Raw genomic sequence first — 21,896 nt, forward strand, 5'->3', positions numbered from 1 at the left:
TTACCCCCAAAGAGAACACAAGAGATGCAGAATTTTTCAGTAATTTGACCATCGGATCCTAGCTTCTGACTTAGAGCTGCAAAGTTCACATTTGCTGCATTGGTCCTATGTAAAATAGCTTAGCCTGAGATAGCTTTTCGGGGATTTATTATTGTATGATAATACACATACCAAATATGGAACGCAGATTTTTTTTAAGTGACGTGCTCGGGAATGGTAAAACTCGGGAATTATCAACCATGTTTTTGACACCAGGTGTTAATAGAACGACTGCTTTACAAGGGACCAAGCCCTATGAAGATAGGTTGAGGGACTTGGGAATGTTCAGCCTGGAGAAAAGGAGGTTGAGAGGGGACATGATAGCCCTCTTTAAGTATTTGAAAGGTTGTCATTTGGAGGAGGACAGGATGCTGTTCCCATTGGCTGCAGAGGAAAGGACACGCAGTAATGGGTTTAAACTACAAGTATAACGATATAGGCTAGATATCAGGACAAAAATGTCACAGACAGAGTAGTTCAGCAGTGGAATAGGCTGCCTAAGGAGGTGGTGAGCTCCCCCTCACTGGCAGTCTTCAAGCAAAGGTTGGATACACACTTTTCTTGGTTGCTTTAGGATGCTTTGGGCTGATCCTGCGTTGAGCAGGGGCTTGGACTAGATGTTTTGTATGGCCCCTTCCAACTCTATGATTCTATGATTCTACAATTCCCCCATAAACAGAAGTTCGCCCTGTCTGTTGAAGTCTGTAGACATAGAGAGGTGTAGTTCTACCTAAGCATTGCTCTGTTCCAGACTTGTTATACTGAGAGAGGAGTTACGCTATATCTGATCTGGTTGCGCCGATGCCAGTCTATATTTATGGGGGCTACCTTCTCTGGACAGTTATTCTGCTGCGCAGTTGACCTTAACCAAGATAAGGGTCCAGATCAGGGTTATAAATACTGTCTGGTTTTAAGAACAGCAGTAGTAAAATGTTGTCCTCAGGCTAAAAGAATTACAGCAGCCGCGCATCAATTTGCCAGTTTCCTCAGCTGATTAAGATTTGTTGAAAGCTAACTTTGCACCTTATCGACCGGAGACATAAGACCTGGCTCTGTGATTAAGCAGCCGCCATATTTGTTCGGGACACCGCTCCTGAAGGAAGCTGTGGGGTGGTGTTCTTATCTTGTTCAAAACTTGACAAGGAGAAAGATGCACCGTTATTTAACGTACTTCCTGGACTCTACGTTATCACAGTGCAATGCGTATTACGAACAACTGACATCAGTTTGTATATCGTATGGTGTGACAGGAGCCTTCTCCTAAAACATTGATACATAGTTCAGCCCATGCGTTAAAACAAAATGTCAAATCCCAGAAAAGATGGAAGACCTGTTTCCTGTCCAGTGAAGTCAACTTCAAATCTTGAAAGCTTACACCACAGAAAACTTACTTGTCTTTTAGGTGCTCAAAGACCATCATGACTACCCATCTAAAATTATTTCCTAAGTATAATAATTATAGTTACTATTAGACAATGTGTTGCAATACTCTTTGTGTTTGCATGTTTTTATAAAGTTCCCTCAAGTCACAGGTGAATTACAGTAACCCTGTGGAATTTTCAAGGCAAGGAACTGAGGCGTTTTCTACACGTGCAGCTTACTTTCGATTATCACTGAATTTGAGTTGGTATGGCTTTACTTCAGATCCTGTGCCCGCACTCCGCATGTTTTTTTCTTCCTCCCATTTTCTCTTGTGAATCAAAAAGTATATGTTCAGCATACCAATGAGAAAAAATGGATAGTGTTGCAGCATTGAACTTTCATTTCTGTTTTGTGCAATGTGGTTGGTCTCTCCTTATTAGTCAATTTCACGCTGGGCGTGTTTTTTGAAATAGGAAGTAGAGTGTCTTCACGCTGCGCGTACTCTCTGGCAGCCATTTTAGCAGAACATTAGTGGCTCTCCTCACCTTTATCATTGTACAAATTCCAAATCGCTTACTGTTCCCCATCTTCTGTGCCCCATCTCCAGTTTCTTCGTCTTCTACGCCATTGGTCTCAAATTTGCTTTGGAAAGACTGCAGCAAGACCAAGGTGGCATCCATATGGAAAGGGAAAGTATACAACTTCCCAGTCCCACCCACCCACATCAGCATTATTTTCCCTGCTGCAATTGCCTGAGGTGGTTACCCCCAAAGTATTCCTCCCTTCTCAGATTGCAAACCTCTCATGACTTAGTCACAAGTAAATATTCCCAGGGCAGAGGCTTTCCCTGGCTGCCCTGGATCCCAAAGAGCTGTCAGGGGCTGTTTCCCGGCCTTCCTTGACCCCTCTCCAAAAGGCATGCAGAGGCTACCCCAGAATGCAGCTTGCTCCACCACCCCACATGTCCTCTGTGTTGAGAGAGGCCAGGCGGCCAAGGCAACTTACTGGCAGCAAGGCATGCTCCGAGGCTGGCTCCTCTTCCACCCAGAACACCTCTGAAACTGGCAGGAATTTGGAGGTGGAGAGCTGATCCCTTATAAGCCTTTTCTGGGTGAGATCTTGGGCTAAACATCCAGGGTGGGCCAGTCTTGGCTGAGGGCTATCTCCTATTGGAATATTTCAGGGGTAGAGCAGCAATCAGGTAGGGAGTGACTTATCTGCTTGCAATTTGAGCTGATTAGCCCTCTTGGCAGAGTGCAATTTGACATTATTGGCCCTCATTGGCAGAGTGCAATTTGAACTAATTAGTCCTCATTAGCAGATTGCAATTTGAACTGACTGGCCCTCATTGGCAGTGTGCTCTGTCTTTATTGGTGGCACACACCAAGGGAGGGCCAAGCAGATAGTGGGTGAGCCATCAGTTTGGCTTTTATAAGGTTTACTTATTGCTATTATCTATACCAGGCTTTCTCAACGAGGGTTTTCAGTTTGCTTGGTTTTTTTTAAGAAGTGGAATGAGTCTTGCAACTCTGTTTTTCTCTAAACCTGGATCGCTGGAAACAAATTTATGATAGGGAAAATTTTAAATGTTTTGTGTATGAGTGCTGTTTAAAAATTTTTAAAGATGTGTGCCCTCAGTAGGAAGTGCCATGTTCAGCTGGGAAATGCCTCCTTCTTCAATCAGGAAGGTTTGGAAGTTCACAATTCTCCACCAACCCTTGGGTAGAGTGAACGAGAGAGAGAGAGTGCAGGTACCAGGTTGGGATTGCCTGGGCAGGATGACCCCTTCCTCCCCACCCTGCAGCCGATCCTGCATGAAGCCCCAGAGAGGTTTTGATTCCTTGCTCCTCCACATGCAGCCACCTGGGTAGCCTTAGGCTAGTCACAGTGCTGTTAGATCTGTTCTCACAGAGCAGTTCTTTCAGAGCTCTCTAAACCCCATCTACCTCACAGGGTGTCATGAGTAGATGAAAGGAAGGCAGTTGTAAGCAGCATTGAGACTCCTTCAGGTTGTGGAAAGTGGAGTTTAAAGCGGAGTGTCCCTGCAGAGATACTGTAGGTCAGGGGAAAGGCCGGGCCCAAAGGCCTGGCTCTGTCGATTATGTACGGCGTTGGCCCAACCCAGGCCTCGCTAGCACCCGCAGCATCACAGGGAACGTGGAAGATTCCGCATTCCCTTGCTGCTGCCCTTCCAGGGCACTGTGCCAGGCCAGGGCTGGGATGGCGGCAGCATTGTGCACAATCGGGGCTGCCCTGCTGCTGCCACCCCAGATATCCTGTCTGGTGCATAATCAGTCATAGTAAGAAATAAAGTTTAGGAATGAAGATAGCAAGAAAAAGAAAGACATGATCCTTTGGGATGAATATCAGCCAGTGGCACAAACAACACTCATAGAACTTTTTTGTGTGTTTGTGTGTGTGCATAGGAGTAACTATTGTGCAGCCAACGTTATACACACAAGATTTCTTGTTCCCTCCTCCTTCCTCTGGTGGTGATTTAGATGCTGAAAAGATGGCTTTCATTTGTTGGCTTCCGCTGCTGCCGCCGCCACCTCACCTTTCCCACTGTCCCTTTCATGTAGCAGTGACTAGCCTTCCACAGTACTTTCTAGTCTCTCCTCCTCCCGAAGTGCAGTTTCGGTTTACGGTGGCATCTTTCTTTGTTTTGCTTGTGTCTCTGGCTTCACGCATCACTTTATTTTTGTCACACGGGGTTGACATTCCCCCACCCCCACCCCGTTTTTTCTGCTGAAAGGAACGTTTTTGCCGTTAAATCACTGTTTAAAAAACTTCCAGGTATCTGAGCTTCTTTCATGCCTAACTTTACGAATAAATCAGCTTTTAAGGATACCTACTAACTTCCCCCCCCCCTTCACTTCTCTATATCCTGCCGTCTCGGAGTAGGCTTCCTTGTCACACAAAGGTATATTTTCTAACTAGAAAGTGTTCCTCCGCAGGTTTCTTCTATGAAAGCGCCACCTTTTCATTTTTATGACGCCATCTTTATAATGCCTTCTCAGGAAGAGATTGCTTGGGAGGAGTGGTGTAACAAAGCACAGTAGCCTTGAGTGTGTATATGAAGGAAACGCACACGGGCGTGGATCTATTAATGGAGATTCATTGTGCGATCAGGAAAAACGATATAAGATCAGGCACCAGCAACTTTTGGAGCTCTCTTTGAACTCCGAGTCCAGCACCTTTCGGAAGAGGAGCAAAGTATTTTTCAGAATTTTGCCTGCTGTTTCTGTCTGTAGCATGAAAAGTTCCCCAGCAATTGGTGCCAGCGAAGTGAGTATATCCGAAGTAGCGGATGCATTCGGTATATTAGCAGAGATTATCTGAGCCATGCAGCCTTTTTTTAAGGTCTGTGAAGAAGGACTATTTGAATAGGCCCACCAATGGCTCAGCAAGTCAGCTCACAATGCTCCATGGTAGTGCCCTTGCTTTCTTTCTGTTGACAGCAGCCGCTTCTCCTCGGCATATGTCAGTTTGCACACACGATTCACACGCTTTTATTGTATTTATTTACTTCCTTTATGTCAGGGGTAGTCAACCTGTGGTCCTCCAGATGTCCATGGACTACAATGCCCATGAGCCTCTGCCATCATTTGACTACCCCTGCTTTATGTCCTATCTTGCTTCCTTTGTGAGTCCATTTTGGTTTGTACCGACTGCTTCAGTGTCTCCAGCCAGCCACCTCATTCTCTGTCATCCCCTTCTTCTTTTCACCTCAATCGCTCCCAGCATTAGGCTCTTCTCCAGGGAGTCTTCCTTCTCATGAGGTGGCCAAAGTATTTAAGTTTCATATTTTTTTGCATAATAGAATCAGAGTCCGGTAGCACCTTTAAGACCAACAAAGATGTATTCAGGGCGTGAGCTTTCGAGTGCAAGCACTCTTCGTGAGACTAAGAACTGCTTACATGACCGTGGGAATATATAGCAATAATTAATTCTGTTACATTAGTAAACTGTGTCACATATCCAAATACAGCCAATGATAATTCTTTGCCAAAACGGCAAACAAAGAATTGTGCTACTTCAGACCAACACGGCTACCCATTTGTATCTTCTTAGAGCTGTTTTCTATGTCTTATAGCAGGGTTAGTCAAACTGCGGCCCTCCAGATGTCCGTGGACTACAATTCCCATGAGCCCCTGCCAGCAAATGCTGGCAGGGGCTCATGGGAATTGTAGTCCACGGACATCTGGGGGGGCGCAGTTTGACTACCCCTGCTGTAAACCATAATACTTGTTGGAAAACACTGCTCCAATAGCCTTGTAGACCATTAAAATTCATTCCAGAAAGACAGTGTGTCAGCAGTTTATTTAGTTTTATTTATTTATTTATTTGATTTATATACCACCCTTCCATATGGCTCAGGGCGGTTTACATACAACATCACGGGGGGATCCATGGAACGAATCAACATACAACATAGTCAAATGCAATGACAACAATCCAATAGTGGTTCTAAACAACACAACTCCAGTGATCCCAAACAACAACAATATAACAGGAACAGTATCTTAGCTAACCTCCCTAGAGAGGTCAGACTGGTTCAGGCCATGGAAGGGATATATGAGGGGGACCGGTGGTGAGTCTCAGGCAAATGCCTGGTGGAGGACCTCCTGTATACACATCCGTTAGTACCACAATGGGATCCAGTTCTGTCCTATGTAGGTCTTATGTTTGACATTTGTGCCTTATTGTGTCGTGAGGAGCTTGTTTATACAAGTTGGCTAGAACCATTTTAAAGGAAACCTTAAGTATTCCACAGTTCAGTGGTTCACTGAGGAGAGAGGACGTTACGCTTTTCAAAGGTCATCAGCCTGCTTCCAGGAGAATAAACAAGCATGTTTATTAAGGTAATGTTTTGTAAATAACGATATCTCCATGCTTTGGTCCTGAATGCTGATTGCATGTGATAAAATTTCTGAAGTTCTCCAAGCATTCCTGTTAGTGTCGTTCCATAAAAATATAACAAGAGAGAGGAAGCAAAAAGCCTGACATTGTTTTGTTCCCACATAGTTACAGAGTGCCCTGTGGCCCTGAAAACGGGGTATTGGCTGGAGGCATTTTGTTTGATGACTTGACAAGCAATGGAAAGCTTGTAGCTGACTAGAACATCTAAAGAAGTTGAATTTGCTGGTTTTAGTTTTCTGTTACTTCTCTTCCTAGCTGAGTCAGAAGTGTTTATACTGTTAGGTATCCCTACTGTAGGCTCATTCTAGAAGCGAGGAAATGCGGAGGGGGATTGTGCAATAAGTTATCCTAATTTGAAAGGCAAAGTGGGCTAAATGAGTATATTGTGAGGTGAAGTTTGTCTAAAGAATGAACACAAACTGTCTTCTTCAACTTGTACTTATTGTCAGTTCTCTAGGATCATGTTGGTAGAACTTTCACAGTTCTGCTGTTTTGACAGACCTGTACCCACAAAATGGCTGGAGACTAAAGTGAGAAAATGTTAAGCATTAAATAAGATCCTTACTTAGTGTGATATGCCATTACTGGTGCTATTTTAGTTGGCGTATTTTCTATATTAATACTTTGAAGATGTTAAGCAGTAATATAAACCTGCTATCCTGAGAATTGGTGGTGGTGGTGGTGTGTGCATGCATGCATAAAATATGTATTTTGTATATCTACAATCCATAAAGCCCATTGCATGTAGGGATGCAACGGACACTAGAGTGCCCCCCCTCCTAGTGGCGGCGTGGCTGCTGGCTACTCCAACACACCATCGGTGATGGACATGGCGCTCGGCGCCGTGGGGGAAGGTGGGCTGGACAGGGCAGCAAGGCCCCGCATGTTGCCCCCATCTTTGCTGCCACCACAGGGCTGCCACTGCCAGCTCAGAAGCACAGTGATCTGCTTGGTGAGCTCCACCACAGGCAATAGGCAGGCCCTGGACTTGGTCCCCGTGTTCACCGCCATTGTGGTGCTGCTGCCACCTCAGCAGCACAGCCTCTGCAGTGGGGAGCTTCATAAGAGGCAGGAGCCTGGGGCCAGCCGTGGCTTCTTTCAGCGGCACTGCTGCTGCTGTTGCAGGGCTGCCACCTCCAGCAGCACCGCCTCGCCATGCAGAGGGCCAGGCAGGTGGATGGAGGTGCTTCGGGCTCTCCAGCCAGCATGTGTGTGGGTGTGACGGTGAGCCTCTAGGGGCTGGCACAATCCGGGGGTACCCAGTGAATTCCGGGGCCGGAGAATCTCCACCCAGGAAGCTGTTCTCCTTTTATTTATAAGGCTAATGGTTAAAGATATTATCATACCACATAAAATGGTAACTGTACTTTGGGCGACATACCAACTGTCTGACTGGCCCTTGGGGGGAGGGGGGAGGAACCACCCACAGAGGGCCATGGTCACTCTTTCATGGTCCTCAGCTTTCCCCTCAGTGGGGGAACCCTCCCCTACTGAGGGCCAACCACAGGCCCTGTGTGGAAGACCAACCCCATTCTCCAGCAAGGTTCCGTGCTGCACACCAATCTCCTCACACCCACCAGATGGTAGGCAAATCCATCCACCTTCTCCGCCTCCTCACCACCTAGCCGGCTCTGCCACCGAGACCTGCCACTCTTGCCAACCTTCCCACATCCACAAGAAGGGTGGGGTCCTGTCTGCTTTTAAAGTAGGTTTCTCTATTAGTATGTATATATCTTTAAACAGCCTTGCGGCGTCGTGCGCCGCGGACTGAATAATAGAGTAAAGGCTGTCTGGGAGGAGTTAGGGCGGGCCCTGTTTGGGATAAAAACTCGGAGGGGCCAATCAGGAGCCGCAAAGCGAGGCCGCTCCCGGGGCCGAGAGAACGCCGTTTTCGGCTTCGGGGAGGGTGGGGGGGCAGCCGGCCTTCTCTCGGCCCCGAGAGCTGCCTCACTGCGGCGAGGCTGCTCCCGGGACCGAGAGAAGGCCGGCTCCTAGCGCCCATTTTATTCAAAAATAAAATGGGCTTTATTTCTTGTTATATAATATTATACATATGATTATATATACACACACACACACAGATATGGATTATATATACTACACAGATAAACATAGTATAAAAACATACACACATACAGTATTGCTGGCCTTTTTATAATGCTTCACAAGTCAGAATGGCCAGTTTATAAAATTGAATGGTTCACCTATAAAAATATTAATAATCTTGCCATGTACGTGCAAGAAAGCTCTCTCTAAACAGTAGCTTAATGACTCCCGAGAACCAAAGTTTGCAGAGAAACTGGAGATGATTTATAGAACTGCCAAGTAATTGATTAAAGGATATGAGAAGCTGATTTGAAAAGAAGGATTACAAGAACTGCACATGCATGGCTTGGCGTAACAGCAGGTACAAGAACAAGAAAATCAAACTTCTTATGGAGAAGGGAGTATAAATGCTCCGGGAGTTAACATGGATTGTAAAAAGGGAAAAAAAAGGAATCCTTGCAAGCTTCTTAGTCAGGGTTGAACTTGTATCTCCGTGCTCTTTCGAGTTTCTTTTTTTCCAAAAAAGATAGTTTTATTTTATTTATTATTATTTATTATTCTTCAAGCTCTTTCCCATGTTCGAGGCAGCTTAGAAAAATGCAGTAATATCACATCTAAAGATAATGGCCCTTTTCAGTCATTCATTTCTAGCGCATCAACTATGCATAATGGGGGCATCCACTACCCACAGCCTTAAGACACATTGTTGCCATTAGCAGATTGTCTATGCATAAATGCAAACCTTCAGAAATCCAATTTTCTGTTCATGCATACGGAAGCTGGAAAATACATTTCACCTGTTCATACAAAATACTCACCTTTCACCTATCCATACAAAATTATGACTATGCATATCACTAATGGAAGCGTCCAAGTAATACAAGGTTTGCCCCACGTGCATTGTTTTATAGTAGTAAGGCCTAGGGGTTACAAAAAAAATGGTTCAGCAATAACAAATGATGCTGATAAGATGCAGTTCTAACTACCATATCTATGTGTTGATCAAAAAACAATAATCAAATACTCCCAGCTTCTCTATATCTTAAAAATTGTGCCTTTTGTTTCAAAGGCACACTTTGTGGCCTAGTTTCTCCCTGCTGAATGAGCCTCTTGTGGCGCAGAGTGGTAAGGCAGCCATCTGAAAGCTTTGCCCATGCGGCTGGGAGTTCAATCCCAGCAGCCGGCTCAAGGTAGACTCAGCCTTCCATCCTTCCAAGGTCGGTAAAATGAGTACACAGCTTGCTGGGGGGTAAACGGTAATGACTGGGGAAGGCACTGGCAAACCACCCCGTATTGAGTTTGCTATGAAAACGCTAGAGGGCGTCACCCCAAGGGTCAGACATGACTCGGTGCTTGCACAGGGGATACCTTTACCTTTCTCCCTGCTGCTCACAAGTTATGAGTCTGGCTGTCAGAAACATGAACCTAAGTAGGAGGAGCTTTTATTATATCACTTCTGCCTATTGTTTTCAAGCGTGCTTTTTATTTTAAAAACCTTAGCCATGGTGGTAAATTTAACTTATACCCCACCTCAAAGCAAGTTACAATGTTCTCATCTCCTCCATTTTGTTTTCACAGTGACCCTGTGAAGTAATATAGGCTGAGTGTGAGTGACTAGCCCAAGGTCCTAGTCCAACACTAATCACAAATGCCAGGATACAGGGGGACAACCCTTAGGTGACTGATCTCCTTCCTCTGGGGTCGCAGACAGAGGGTAGCAATAGGAGAGATAGTATCTAGCCGTCATCAGCTCACGTGTGGAGTCACACAGGGAAGAGTCCTACTATCTTATTTAAGATCTTCATGTACCCTCTTGCTCAGTTGATGTAGAGGTTTGGGCTGGGATGCCACCAATACGCAGATGACACTCAGTTCTTCCTCCTGATGGATGGCTGCCCTGATTCTCCCCCAGAATCCCTTGCCAGATGCCTGGAAGCGGTGACAAGGTGGCTCAAACTGAATCATCTGAAGCCCTACCCTTCAAATACAGAGGTCCTGTGGTTGGGTAGGAAAGGACCAAGCAAGGAAGCACGCCTACCCAACCTGGACGGAGTGCAACTGTCCGGTAGCTCACTCAGCCAAAAACATAGGCATGATCCTTGATGCCTCCCTCTCCATGTAGGCACAGGTCATGAGAGTAGCACGGCAGGCCAAGCTACTAGCGCCCTCCTTGTCTCCAGAACATCTGGTCACAGTAATCCACAGGACGGTCACCTCTAAACTAGACTTATGCAACTTGCTCTACGCAGACCTTCCCTTAACCTTGATGTGAAAACTGCAATTGGTCCAGAATGCTGCGGCCAGGATCCTGACAAATACACCATGGAGATCCAACATCTGGCCTGCACTTCAACGACTCCACTGGCTCCCAATTGAATTTCAGATCAGGCTTAAGTTTTTGGTAATCACTTTCAAGGCCATACACGTCCGGGCCCTGTGTACTTGAGAGACTGTCTCTCTGCATATACCCCCCAAAGAGCCCTACACTCTGCCACCACCAACTGTGATCTTTGGCCCCAAAGAAGCTTGCTGGACTTCAACCAGGACCAGAGCCTTCTCATTGGAACCTGGTAGAATGAGCTCCCTGAAGAGATCAGGGCCCTTCCTGAACCATCACAATTTCAAAGGGCCTGTAAAAGGGAGCTCCACCAGGCCTTTGGTTGAGGCCAGCCAACTCAACAACATCTGTTGGTTCCCCAAACTCTGCCCTCCATGATTTGAGCCACATTGACCTCCCACAAGTTCACGTTAAAAGTTGAGAGTTGTCACACTGTGAATCTGTTGTATTTTGTTATAATCTGCTATGATCAATTTTGGAACCGCTGTTAAGTTTGCTGTCACTAGATTATGACAGTTTATACTCATGACGTTTTATGTAAATAAGTACAGCAAGCTGGCTCTCCTCAACAGTCTTTGGATGTATCCACTCAAAGGGGGGTGCATGCGGTTCTCAACCTTCCTAATGCCGCGACCCTTTAATACAGTTCCTCATGTTATGTTGACCCCCAACCATAAAATTATGCAAGTGTTCTTTCACAGAAATTAAACTGAAACTGACCAATGGCGTGAAGATCCATTGTTCATGATTGTATATGAATTGGGTTTTTTCCGGGGTTTCTCAGTTCAGTTCTGCCTCTTGTCCTACCATGCCCATCACACTGTTTTCCGCTGCTCCAGACAGACAAATGCTCTGTCTACCTCGCAAGGCTGTTATGTAAATGGTAACCCCCCAGCCAAGTGGCTTGCCCCACCACAACCCCTGTGAAAGGGTCGTTCGACTCCCCAAAGGGGTCCCAACCCCCAGGTTGAGAACCATTGTGTTAGACCTTTTTTGACTCTAAATGCTTGAAAACTACATTGTATAAATGTCAAAACAGATCCCAAAAACATTGATGTGTGTGCACATAGACTCCTGTTGAAATGGGAAATCCAGGGCATGATGGCTGAGGTTGTGCAGTTTTACCCCCTCACATGTGCCCTGTCCCCACAAAGATAATCTGCATAAGGTTTGAAGATTTCTAGTACTGCTTGCTATTGCTAGTTCTTCACATTCAGCATTTACTTGTAATACTCAAGTTAATGAAATCGTGGATGACTTCCGTCCTAACAATGTTTAGAAAACTGCTTGTGTATCTGACAGGTCATTAGTTTGGCTCACTATCATAAATAGTTATAAAACCCGTCTAAATATTTTCTAATCCCTAGCAGCTTTCTTTGATACATTTGACATGCAAGAGCATGTTTAACTGTCCCTATGTTTACAGTCCTTGTGCTTGTTTCTGTTCTTCCTCTTCTTTTATAGAATCTTCAGTACCTTTATGCTCTTAGAACCATGTTCTTTTATTGGAGGCACATATTTGCCATGCAGTTTATTAGAAAAAGGACTGGTGAGGGGATCATCTCATTTTCCTATCCTTGATTGTTTCCTCTCCCCCTTCTCTGAAAGCCCTGTAGCCTCTCCCCTCTTCCTTCTCTCCTTCCCACCTACCAGTCAATGTGTATTTATCTGCTTCCTGTCTTCAAGTTTCCCTCCTTCCCTCCCCTTGGCATCCTTTTCCAGGGAAAACTCTGATTTGTTCCAACCACGGGACTGGTTCCATTTATGCAGAGTCAGATGTTTAGTTGGGACCAGTCGAGCAGTAGAGGATGTTCAAGGCCTTATGGCACTTTCTGTCTCTTCACAGTGTTTCTTCTTTATCTCCTCCTCTCAACCCCCATTTCTTTACCTTTCCATGCTTCTATCTCTCCTTCCCACCCACCCACCATTTATCTGACTCATCTGCAGTTACATTTATTACTAGAGGGAAAGTCCGGGGCAGCCCTGCCAGTGAGCAGGGCCAGCTCTCTTGGTGCACTGGAGTGGGCCTGACCTTCCCCTCCCTGCTCCCTGGAAGGCAGAAGGCCTGGGAAATAGTGGGGGATCACTTGCCACCACAGGGCTGTCAAGTGGGCTGGCTCCCCTCCCCACCCAGTCTCGGATGGGAGAGAAGGTTGAGCACACGCTGTGCTCACCACTGCATGACGGGTGGAAATACTAACAAAAAACCCCTGTGTGCTTCAAAACATATAGAGTGCAAACAGATAATGAAAGTGATAGACAGTAGTGACAGAGAGTTAATGGAACTGAGAAATTTAAAACATGCAGGATTTTTAAGGCAATTTCCGCACATCAGCTAAAATAGTGTTATGCCAGCTGAATGGCAAAGCACTAAATTTTATCGCGCCTCCCAACCCCTCCTCACTTTTTTGCTGTCTCGCCTTTGTCTGCCTTCTTTTCACGCGTCTTACCCTACACATCTGCTGCTGGAAACATCTGCTGCTGGAAGAGAGCAACGCACTTTATTCACGTAGTGCTTTCGCCTGTCAATCAATCCAAGCAACTAATCCCCTTTCTCCATGTTTTAAAGGTCCCACAATGCCCGCTACTTTTTTTATTTTAAAAAATTATTACTTCCCCATTTAAACGCCTATGCATAGAATCATAGATGCATAGTGCTTTTTGAACACCACCTCTTATGGGATCACGAGTCCTTTGATATTTTAAAAATTAATCTCATTCCTGATTTGGGCGGGGGGAGAAAACTTTAGAGAGGCATGCTTTGTGTTACAACTTTGGAAAAAAAATATTTTACTTCTGGCATCACCTGCATGCTTGCCCGCCTATTAGTTTATCCTGGAAATTAGCCATTTTTAAAAAGAAATTCCCATCCCCAGGAACAAGGGGGAGAGAGGTGGGTGCAAAGGTGGGACGAGGCAGGCGACTAACATGTTTGAGCCTCCATACCTTCCTTCTGCTGGTTGCTCTCTGATAGCTCGCACTAAATAGGTTGGTGAATCCACTTTATGCAATTCTGGAACTCGCACTTTAAAATGGTGGATTTAGCAAGCCAGTTACTGCCCAGACACTGGATGTTGGTGACATCATATGGAGGGGCCAGCATATAGCGACTTCTTTTGGCAAACATTACACTACATTTAACGGGTGCGGAAATGCCCTGAAATATGTAAATAATGCATGTAGTGAAAGATGTAAAATCTTCAATTTTATTGTTCAGTGTCTTAGACCAGCCATAGACATTTACAAAAGAACCAAACAATAAAAGAAATCCCCACTAAAATCAATTATTAAGTACAACAGCTGTCAATTAAGTGCTAATTATAAAATAATACAGTTAAAATAACAATTTAAATAATCACCAGCTATTTACATCATTTTATGTAAAAATGTAGATAATTTAAACTTAAGTTTAAATCATCAAACTAATTCCTTACTTAAGATACTCCATTTCTTGTAAGCGAGATAACAAAATTTTGCCACAGCATATGGTATTTTAGAATCTAAAATGTTTGTTTCTAATGTATGAAGCCAACTTTGTCATTCAGAAATAAGATACCTGCAGACTAAAATAGAGCTGCTCATTCACAAGGACTAGATGTGGAGTTAGGGTTATACTGCATTGCCTAGTAACTGGTGAGTGGATGGGGATATTGCAGGGGTATGAGTTTTACCACAGAGTTCCTGGCAATTCCTAGAGCTACACTATGTCACTTCCACTTTTTCACCAGAAATTACTCGATGCTGTAGTCATCATTAGCTCTGCCCCACCCTCCAAATACACACACCTCTCATAATGGCAGCAAGCAATGAGAGCAAAAGGGTTGGGGATCCCCAGCCCCAATCAGGGACTTGGCAGCCCTGTGCATAAAGATATACTACAAATGAAAGGAATCCTTTCCGGAGAGAACACACCTACCTTTTGCCTCCTGTGGTGCTGTTGACAACATTCCAAATACCTTCTTTGCTCCAATGTTTGTTTAATTACTGTTGTTATTATTAGAAAGAAAACACTATTGACCCTTAAATTATTTATGTAATTATTGCATAATGACCTAGTGGAAAGGCTACTGCAGGTTTGAGACATGGGAGGGCATTTGGACCCAACCAGGTCAATGGTGAGGGTCTTGCTAGCACAGTGTTATCAGAAAGATTGTAAACTAGCTTATAATACTGAAAATTGTATTTTAAATTACGTTTTGACCCAGCCTTGCAAAAAAAAAAAAACATTAGTTATGTGTTCCTGCTGTCACTGGCAAGTTTAAGGAGTCCCTTTACTTTCTAATGATTAATGCAGAATTCATTTAGATGTTGGTGATTTGGGGCAGGAAGCTAATGAAATTCATAGATAGTTTGAGCAGCAGTGCTGTCTTTATTATTGGCCATTGGCACAATCCAGCACAGAGGGAAATCTGCTTAATTAACTTAACCTGGACCTGCAGATGCTCTTTTGCAGAAACTCAAAAGTTACTGGCTCTCAAAGTTGCCCTTTAAGGACATTGTCACTGTAGTTTGGTGCATGATATCCCTAAAGAAAAAATAATAATTATCATTTGTCATTTCCTTGAGCAACAAAGTTACAAATTTATGCCAGAAGCAATGGGATTTCCGAGTTCGAATAAAATTGTACCATCTTAGAATTGTGCCAGCTAAGTCGCATTAGCTTCTCCCAGCTAACTTCCTTACTACAACTATGCTTCTGTTTTTTTTCCTGTATCTTCTTAGGAGATAATTACCATAAGGGTTATGAAGAATGAAATAAGGCAGGGAACTAAAGGGGAAAATGTTATAATACTGGGTGACTTCAACTACCCATACATTGGCTGCAGAGATGTGTATTTGAGAAAAGTGAGTTTCATAGACATCACAGGTAACTGTGCACTGGAAAAGTTGGTTATGGAGCTAGCTAGAGGAATAGTGATCATGGACTTTGTTCTGAGCAAGGCTTGAGATCTGGTGTAAGATGTCGATGAAGTTGCATGGATTGGGAACAATGGCTTGCAATGTTGCTAAGGTATTAAATTATTATTCTTTTTTAAATGTCAGTATTAGACTCCACAGTGCAGTGAATTTACTGTTTGTTATCTTAATGAAAAGACAAAAAAAAACCAAAATCCTTTCCCAGAATTCTCTCTAGAAATATATTCTCCTGTGCTACTATGAGCATAGAACAGGATAGCCGTTTCCTTTATATAAATACAACATTTAGTCAGCAATGCTACTTTTAAGATGCCGAATTATAACTTCATTGATGCAGGATGTGGTAGCTATGCCCAAGATTTATATCCATAGCTGTCTTCTATTACATTGCCTTAATAACAAGTGATGCTAATGTTATTTGATGCCAACTATTAATCTTCTCATGTCCTGGTAGTTCTTGCTATGATGTCATGAAATCCTGGGAGACAGTTTCTCCATTGTGAGAAATCACCCTGGTGGCCAATAAATAGTAAATAGGAGATGCAATAAATTGAGAAGAGCCATCTTGTTTGGTCTGGCCTCCATACACTCTAGTTAGTATGGAAGGATTTAACCAAAATAAAGAATATCTATAGACTAGGAAAACTGTGGTGGTTACCCTAACAACCCACTGGCAGTGAAGCCAGATTATAAATAGGGTATGTGTAGGTGGCTGCTGTATACCATCAGCCTTTTAACACTTATGCTTTAGCTCCCAAGCCTGTTAATTTTTGCCTCACAGGCCAGAAAAGAAAGTGCTAAACTGCAATCTTTTTATCACCGGGGACCGGTCAACACTTGACAATTTTACTGAGGCCTAGGGGGGGCGTCACCGCCACCACCTGAGCCCCTGCTCCACTTGCTTTCTCACCAGCGCCCCTGACTCCCCACCGCCCAGCCCCAGCCATGGTGGCCGCTGGAGAGCACCAAAGGTGAGCCAGCAGCAGAGTGGCAGGGCAGCCCCCGAGGCAGCAGCCGGGGAGGAGGAACCGCAGCCCGGTACCGACTGATCCACAGACCGTACCAGTCCCTGGCCCAGGGATGGGGAACCACTGCTCTAGTTAGTACAAACAGATCTGTGAATAAGGATGCCAGCCTCCTCGTAGGACCCGGGGATCCCCTAGAATTACAGCTCATCTACAGACTACCAAAGCTAGTTCCCCTGGAGAAAATGGATGATTTAGAGCAGCTGTCCCCAACCTTCAGACCGGTACCGGTCCGTAGATCAGTCAATACCAGGCCGTGGCTCCTCCTCGTCCTCCTCCCCGGCTGCTGCCTCGGGGGCTGCCCTTCCACTCTGCTGCTGGCTCACCTTTGGTGCTCTCCGGCGGCTGCCATGGCTGGGGCTTCCTCTTGGCGTGGTACTGTGCAGCTGCTGCTGGCAGCACCCCCCAGTGGGCAGTGGGAAGTCAGGGGTACCAGCGGAAAAGCAAGTGGAGCAGGGGCTCAGGCGGTGGCGGTGACGTTCATCAGCAAAAGACTACTCCCCAGGCCTCAGTAAAATTGTCAAGTGTTGACTGGTCCCCGGTGTTAAAAAGGTTGGGGACCACTGCTTTAGAGGGTGGACTCTGTGGCATTGTACTCTACCATGGTCTCCCCAGACTCCATCCCCAAATCCCTACGAGTTTCTCAATCCAAGTCTGGCAACCCTACCCCCTCCCATCCACTCCCAGTGGCCGGGGGGAACGGACAACCCTACCAGTGAGCAAGTCTGATCTGAAATGGCGATACCACTCTGGCCAATTGGAGCAAAGATAATTCTTTAGATGGAGAATTGGTCTCTATGCATGTTCCTACTCTATGCCTAAAGTCATCAGCTGACCTGCTGTAATCTAAGCAAATGTTAGGATATACACTGTAGCTGGGTTTACTTTGTAAAGTATAGAACAATCCTCATTGTTGCTGCATCATCTGTACCACCACTTGACTACAGATTCACCAAGAATTGCTAAGGCATACATCAGTTAGAATTGCAGTTTACGATTTTTTTTTAAAACTACCTTGTAAAGTCAGGATGGATTTGAGTGGGCCCAGAAATCTTAAATGTGCAGTATATTCATCTTCCTTATCTTCGTGATGAATTGTGTGCATTCCCAGCATAGCCAGTTTTTTTTCGTTCACTGCGATCCAGTATTATGCATAGATGGCTGAGCCCAGCAATCACATAAAATAGAGAACTCATAAATTTGGATGCAATTTAGCTTCTGTGTTTTTACCGCTATGTGATGTTTACTTAAGCAAGCAGCACAAAAGGTCATTGTGTGTGTGTGTGTGCGTGCACGCGTGCAATAATAATAACTGTATATTTTTTTAAATGATGTTTCAGACAACAAGGAGACATTATTTTGACCTTTCTGCCCAATGTGTCAAAAAAATGTAATAGCTTTCTAGTGCAATGTTTAAGCCATAGGAAAAGTGATGCTCAAAGAAAAAAATTAATAGTCTTTCTTTTAAAACCAGAATAGTAATTGGGTAGAGTTCTAAGAAGAATCCTTTGTGAAGGGCATGGTCCTATATAGAGTCCTTCTTGGAGGGAGTGGAATAAGAAATTTGGAGAGTGATAGTTTTTCTTTTTGGTTTTTAGTTCTGAACATAACAATAGAAAGGAACTTGGAATGGCACATGGCTACTGAAATGTGTATCCTATAAAATGGTATGTTTTAGTAGTACTACAGAAGAGATCATAATTAGGGTTGTACGTGGCGGTGTCCAAATCGGCCGTTCCATGCCGTCGCAGCTAGCGCAGATTCGGGGGGGGGGGCGGGAGGCACGGGTGCCAGTGCATCAGTTGGTGCACACATGCAGGGGTGGAGCTCAACTCCTGCGTCTGTGTGGTGAGTTACGCACTGGCACCCACGCCTCCCCTCCTCCTTGCAGCGCGGAATGGCTGATTTGGACACCGCCACGTACAACCCTAATTATGATCTCTTCCGTAATACTACATACCATTTTATGCATAGTGCTTTTTGAACACCACCTCTTATGGGATCACGAGTCCTTTGATATTTTGAAAATTAATCTTATTCCTGTTTTGGGCGGAGGAGAAAACTTGAGAGATGCATGCTTTGTGTTACAACTTTGGAAAAAAATTCCTTTACTCCTGGCATCACCTGCACGCTTGTCCACCTATTAGTTTCTCCTGGAAATTCCCATCTCCAGTAACAAGGGAGAGGGAGGTGGGTGCAAAGGCGGGACAAGGCAGGTGGCTTTAGCACGTTTGAGCCTCCATACCTTCCCTCTGCTGGTTGCTCTCTGGTAGCTCGCACTAAATAGGTTGGTGAATCTGGATGCCGCCGTGCCCAACCCTAATCATAATGTTAGAGGAGTTAGCTAAAGCCCAGCACAACAATCCCCCCTCTCCAAGATCAATCTTGTTTCCTTTGCGAGGACAGACATCGGTGAGGAACATGGGACAAAACCTTGATAAACTTTCAGGAGGGGCCTTCTTAAAGGGCCTTAGGGAGTTGGAGGCTTGGGGATAATTGCATAAGCAAGACATACATGCCTCCCAGCTGATGATGAAAGGAAACAGTCGTGGATTCGTCATACAGGGCATTTCCGCAAATCGGTAAAATAGTGTTATGTCAGCTGAATGGCGTAGTGCTAAGTATTATTGCTTCTCCCAGCCACTCCTTTTTGCTGTCTCGCTCTAGTCTGCCACCTTTTTGTGCTTCTCACCTTCCACAACTGCTGCTGGAAATGGCGGAAGAGAGTAACGTGCGTTATATGCGAGACTCTTTCATCTGTCAATCAAGCCAGGCAGCCAATCCCCTTTCTCCATGTTTTAATGGCTCAGCGATGCCTGCTATTTTTTAATTAATATTTCTTCATTTAAACGCCTATGCCTAGTGCTTTTTGAACGCCACTCCTTATAGAATCATGAATCTTTAGATACTTTTAAACATTAATCTCATTCCTGATATTTTTGGAGGAACTTTAGAGAGGCATGCTTTATGTCACAACCTTGGGGAAAAAATACTTTTATTTCGGGCATTGCCTGCACGCTTGTCCACCTATTCATTGCTTCAGGCTGTTCTCCATTTTTAAAAAGCACTTCCCGTCCCCCGTAACAAGGGAGAGGGAGGCGGGTGCAAGGGCAGGACATTGGAGGTGGAGGTAGCGCTTGTTCGCCTCCATACATTTCTTTTGCTGGTGGCCTGCTGGTTGTCTGCTGGGGGATAGCACTTTTTTGGTTGGTGAATCCACTTTTTGGTGTTCACCAATTCGCATTTTAAAATGGCGGATATAGCAAGCAGTTTGCTGGCCGGACGCGGAAGGTTGGCAACGTCATGTGGAGCGGCCGGAATATACCGTCTTCAGAGGGTAAGTATGACGCTAAATTTATGGTGTGCAGAAAAGCCTCTATTTTAGCCATGGGTCATTCTGCTCCCACTTATAATTCCTAGTAGTTAGGGACACTACAAAGTTTGACAATACCTTGCCTGGTAACTAGCAATAAATCTTTGTTCAATTAGCAATGAGTCAGCTGAGACAGGGTGGAATAGAAGTTCAAATAAATAAATAAAGCTGCAATCTGTTTTTAACCCCAATTGCTATATATATATACTAGATCTAAAGCCCATTTTATATTGGAATAAAATGGGCACTAGATTCCCCCCCCCCCCCCGCACAGCAGAAGGCCTCTGCGTGGGCGGGACGGCATTGGTCGGGTGTGTGAGGCGGGCCATGGCATGGATGGCCCTGCAGAAGGCCTCGTCCTCCTGGACACCTCTGAACGCGGTAGGGTTTTTCGGGGCGGGGGTTGGAAGGAAGAAATGGTGTGGAGGGTGGGTTCGTGCTCGCGGCTCTGGAGCGAGCGGCGCTGTGGGGACGCCATGTTTGGGGCGTCCTGGGGTGCGGGCGTGGTCGGCGGAGGTGCGGCGTGGCGGCGTGGGAGTTGGGCGATTAGGCGGCGAGACTAACCTTGCTCCTTGTTTCTCGGAGTGGGGGCGAGTGTGGGAAGTGTTGGGAAGTCCCCAGGGTAGTCCAGGGGGCCGTCCTGGCGTGGAGGCAAGGGCTTGTCGAAGGAGGGCAGGCAGCAGAGGCGGAGGTGCGTCGGTGGCAGCAGAGCGGCTCAGTGGCGGCGTGTCCGTTGGCGGGGCGATGTTGGCGGCATTGGGAGGCGCTGAGGGCCTGGCCGCAGAGGTCGCGGTGAAGTCGGCGGACAGGCGGGGAAGGTGGTAAATCGTGTGCTGGGGCTGCGGGCGGCGGTTGCGGGGGACGGGCGATAGTTGTCGGGCTGGGAAGGGAGCGGGAGGGCCTGGGCGGTGGCGAGGGTGCTGGGCCAGACTTCGCGGGGAGTGCTTGTAGGTAGGGAAGGGCCATGGCTCGGTGGTGGGAAAGGAGCAGGGCGGCCGCATCTTCGACGCGGCAGCCCTGCTCCTTTCCCAGCAGCGAGCCATGTGGGGACGGAGTGTGGGCACAGAGTCCGGGGTGGGCCAAGTGGCCATTGGCCACTTGGCCCCCGAGTGGCACTCAGAGGGGGCCAATCAGGAGCCGCTTTGCAGCTCCTGATTGGCCCTCTTCGAGTTTTTATCCCAGACAGGTCCCGCCCTAACTCCTCCCCAACAGCCCTTACTGCTTTATTTAAGTTTAAAGTTTAAAGGTGTCTTGGCTCCCTTTTCTCTATTTTCTCCAATATGGGCAGAAGCACTGGGGAAGGGGATTATTTAAGATTAATATGTTTCATTTTCAAGCTTCACAAAAGCAGCATATTTCCTGTGAAGCCAGTCCACACTGACCCTCTGACAGTATCTAATGTTTTAGTAGGATTCTGTAAGGCAGAAAATTTTCATGCTATAAAAACTGGATAACTAGTGAGCACCTAATTATGGCAGCGAGAGCACTGGCCTGCCAGAAGGCTTTCATTTGGATGAGATCTAAGGTAGAGATGTGTAGACATATGGCCATAATTATCTCATTGGTGAGAGGCATAACACCATAGGAGCCTGGACACTTTCCAGACATTTTCAGTGCTTTGCTATATAAATTCTATTATGTGGTGTGTGCTTTTAAAAGGAAATACTAGTAAGCAATGACAAGAGTGAGAGTTTTTATTTTACTTTTGAGTACAACCAGAGATGTACACATGTAGTATAATAGGGGTAACCACAAAGAAGTGGTTTAAGTTCTGCTCTGTATAAGACCAATGGTTTACACAGGCAGCTTCCACATGGTGACAATTCTTCATGTAACTGTTACTGCTGCTGTGATGGTAGATTCATTCACAGTG

General features: G+C 45.6%; 1 protein-coding gene across 7 annotated transcripts in view; it reads left to right on the forward strand.

The window, feature by feature from the left end:
• Window positions 1-21,896, forward strand: part of KLHL29 (kelch like family member 29) — a 562,720-nt gene that overhangs the window by 462,486 nt on the left and 78,338 nt on the right. The window lies entirely within an intron of this gene.

Source organism: Paroedura picta, chromosome 1 (assembly GCF_049243985.1).
Source record: "Paroedura picta isolate Pp20150507F chromosome 1, Ppicta_v3.0, whole genome shotgun sequence".
NCBI classification, from domain to species: domain Eukaryota; kingdom Metazoa; phylum Chordata; class Lepidosauria; order Squamata; family Gekkonidae; genus Paroedura; species Paroedura picta.